Source organism: Alligator sinensis, unplaced genomic scaffold (genome assembly GCF_000455745.1).
Source record: "Alligator sinensis unplaced genomic scaffold, ASM45574v1 scaffold218_1, whole genome shotgun sequence".
Classification (NCBI taxonomy): Eukaryota; Metazoa; Chordata; order Crocodylia; family Alligatoridae; genus Alligator; species Alligator sinensis.
The window spans coordinates 45,369-49,562 of NW_005842083.1; the positions used below are offsets into that span (position 1 = coordinate 45,369).

At 41.6% G+C, this 4,194-nt stretch overlaps 1 long non-coding RNA gene across 1 annotated transcript in view; it reads left to right on the top strand.

The window, feature by feature from the left end:
* LOC112550339 overlaps positions 1-4,194 on the top strand; it is a 59,409-nt gene that overhangs the window by 39,124 nt on the left and 16,091 nt on the right. The window lies entirely within an intron of this gene.

A 4,194-nucleotide genomic window follows, 5' to 3' on the forward strand; every position in this document is an offset into this window, starting at 1 on the left:
GGTATCCGGCTCTCTCCCATAGAGAGCTACACCTCCACATTTGCTCCCTACTCTGTCCCTTCTGTGCAGGGTGTAGCCCTCTACAGCTACACTCCAATCATGTGAGGAGTCCCACCAGGTCTCTGTGATCCTTATCAGGTCATATTGACCACTAGAGAGCAAGAGGGCTAGCTCCTATTTGTTCCCCATGCTCCTGGCATTGGTGTACAGGCAGCTGAGGCCCCCAACTGACACCCTCAATTTCCTGAGACATTGTCTCAAGAATCATTAAATAAAACATTCATTAACTAAAATCATTAAATAAAAATAATGATTTTTAAAATAAAATCATTAAATACAACAAAAAATAGTTATGGAATAGCCTGAGCTTTGTTTCCTTACACAGCAAAATTTACCAACTATTGTTGCTAAGTTGCATGGTTTCATTGGAAGTCTTTAATTCTACACAATGTTAAGCTACATTTTACAGCAGCATCATGATGTACTGTTTGCACTGATATTAAATTCAATTGGACAACTTTGTGACAAAATGCTTACATAAACCCACCAAAGCAAAACAAATAGTTCTCACCTAAGCACTAAAACACCAAATTTTAGGGAAACTTCACCTAGCTGGATCCTAGTGGGAAAGACCTAGGCCATTAGCTGGAATACAGTACAATTTATATATCATTATTGTATATCAATATTTCTGAACAGATTAATTTTCCAAATTATTTATTTTGATCTATTAGTATTTAATAGAAATGCCCAGGGAGCATCATAAGGCTAGAGCTGGGAAGTTTACAGAAGTTTTATATGTGCAGAAATTCATTTTTGGTTACTCCATACTTATGAGGGAGGATATTACAGATTTAGCTTCAAAATGCATATCAAATTGCATGAAAATAAATGTTATTCTAGACCCATATTTAAGTCTTGAAAACTTGTATCATGAGCAGAAGTTAGTGTACCGTGCTAAAAGCAGGATACAGTTGGAACGAAATAAACTAACAGGTACTGGGGTTGAAAGAATATTTTCCGCTGGAACAATGCTAAACAAGAGGTTATAGAAAAACCTAAAAGAATGTGTCAGAAAGTGTTATTAACTGCTCACTGTTTTAAACAAGTACAATGAAGTTTTTCAAAAATAAGTAAGTTTTGTGGTCTCTCAGCTCTTACTGACGTAGAATATGAATAGAAAGGAGGCCCCTACAGACTTCAACAGTGTGTATTGGATGCAACTTGGCAGCAGGAGAAAGCTGAAGCAGGGTGTAAATCAAATATAACTGACCCGACAGCAAGGCTGAATTGCTTCCTTTTTTCTAGTTTCTCACAAACTGTTTGGATTCTGCTTCCCCTCGAGCCTAGCACAGTAGCCAATTCTGACGGAAGCTTCCATTCTCTGACATACTTGTATTTATCAGAAGTCAGTTGTGCTATTATTCTTGGTGCTATTAATAACTCCAACACAATGTTTAAAGCACACTGTGTTATGTTAACAAAAGGACAACTTTCCTGTACCATGATGCACCATGTTTGCTTCAGTCCTTTTCTATTTAAATTATAATGAATTGTCAGAAACATAACAGGATCACAAAAGTTAGACAGAAATGACCTAGTGCAATATCATATGTATCCTCATCTAAACATAGGATAAAGAGAACTGCCAGTGGGGAGTTTATCTTACACTACACTACAAAACTGTCAGCCTAGGCTACAATCTACTTAGTTCAGGCCAATGAAATTAGCAGGATAAGTCAGTCTTTAGACGTATACCTTCAGGTAATGGTGAGACTGGTTGCCCTAAGGAGTGGCTACTAAGATTCAGGTATTTTGTGCAGCAGCAGCAGTTGTACCCTCTTGGTCAACACTGAGACTTGTTTCGCCAAGCCCCTCCTCAAGTCCTTCAATTTGTTTTCTGCCTCCTGACTTTGGCTCCTAGTCCTTGACTTATTAACTGGCTGGCCCTGGTCTTATAATCAGAATATTTGAACAGCAGCCTAATGTCAGGCTGGCTCAAGGATTTTTCCAAGCCATGTCAAGTTTTTTGATGGGGTTTGTTTTTTTGGGGGTTTTTTTGGTGAGCCCAGTTGTGGCAGCAGCGCAGGGTGGCCCAGCAATGCAGGCCCTGAGGCAGGGCGGGCGTCCTGTCTCCAGCTATGCTGCAGCGTTCCAGTGCTTTTAACCGACTCCATGTGGAATGAAACCATAATATTCCCATTTCTATCAGGGTCTGCACGATGAGGTAAAAGTACAAGATGGCTCAGGCTGATTCCCTCATTCATTTGAATGCATTTGTGGAGTTCTATACAAATTTGAAGAAGAAGCTATGGGATCACTGCTAAGAAGGGGAGAGGACCAACAAGCCACTTTCCCTGAACAGGGAATGATAATTACAAGGCCTGCAGGATTGTTTGAAGGAGAATCTTAGGAAGAGATTTATCCAACCATCCATCTCCTCAGCTTGGGCCCCGATATTTTTGTACCAAAGAAAAAAGGGACATTACAACCTTATGTAAATTGCAAGCCCTTAAATAAGGTCACTATTTAGACCAGGTTTCCTTTTATCATTGATCACTGAGTGTGGCTAACTCTCCTCCTGTAAAAGTTGGGCAATATTTTATATGCAGATATTATATAGGTGCGTCTCAGGCAGTCTGTGGCCTCCTAGCAGCCCACCTCAAGCTGTTTCCCTCTCTGGCACTCTAACAACCTTCCCACACCTTGATGTTAACAGTAAGAAACTTGGGAGGTGGCCCTCAGATAGCCACATGAATATGCTAGGTGCCTTTGCCTAACCCCCACAGAGTCCCTGGGCCATGCAGACCCCACCACACTCTCCACTTTCCAGGAAGTCCTCCACAATTCCCCATCCCCAACTTACCCAGCCCCAGTTCTGCCCCAGGCAGAACTGACAGTATATTCCCCTTCTGGAGAGCTCTCAGAAGCCTCACAATGCCCCTACGGCATCCTATGTCTAGTAAAATAAGCCCACAGTCTTGCAATAAGACCATCCGTCAAGAGTGCCTTCCCCCATCCCATAGGCTCAAAGCAATTCAGGCTCACTCTCACTGTACCACCGGTCACTGTGGTCCTCTCAGGAGCTCCTTCCTTCTCTGCAGCTGGGACCAGACAGTCAGCTCAGCCCTAAAAACCTGGCTTATATGTGTATCTGTGTCCAAGAAGACAGTTTTCCTAAACCACTTCGCAAGAGAACTGCTCTTCTGGCATGGTTCAGTACCCGCTGAGGTGCAGCGGCTTTAAGCCCAGGTTATGGAAATGGGAGTCTCCTCCCTTGCTTGCTCCGAGGGCCTTATGGCTAATGGCATGCAAAACTCGGGGGCATCCAAATCCGGGCCTGCAAGTAGGATGCCCACCAAAGGATTTGGAAACATCTGAAGCCCCAGGTGCAGGTGGAGGATGTTTGCCAGTAGTAGGGCCACTTATGGTTCTGGACTTTTGAATTTGGAATTAGTTTTGGCTAATTTGGCCTCGGATACAAATTAGATAGATAGATAGATAGATAGATAGATAGATATCTATATATATATATATAAAAAAAAAGATGACAACTAAGCTCAGCCCATTCTGGCCAATATGCAAAATAAGTTTGTCCTTAAAATCTTCAGTAATGTGGCAGGAGCTCCTGAGATGGGTGTAATTTTCAGACCACGTCTGGCAATCTGATTCAACTTCCCATTCATTTCAATAGGAGGTACTGAATGCAGAGTAATGCGAGTTAAACCTGAGGTAAGTTCTTAACATTTCTAAAGGCTGCTCTGACACTATGGTGCCATTGCTGGGATCAGATCCCATCATGCCATAAAATGAATATCTGCCAGGGGCCAGACTGATTACATTGGCCTTTAGAACTGGTTTAGAAGAGTCACCAGCAAGCCAAATAGCCTACTAAGCCCCACTCACGATAATCTAAAAACAGAAATAAAACATCTTCATTCCTCATGAAAAGAGCCAGATTAATAGTGACATATGGTTTATTGAAGAAATGTAACTACCGATTAAAAAAAACCCTCTAACAAAAAGAACTTCAACTTTAGAATTAAATTAAATGGAGTTTGATACAAAAACTCCCATATTATTGCAAACTGAGGTCCCCAAAAGTACACTTGTGGAGATTTTCAGTAAGGCAACATGGTTTTTAGAACCAAAGTTTTAGGCCTAATGCCTAACTTTTTTTTTGGTTCCTTCCCT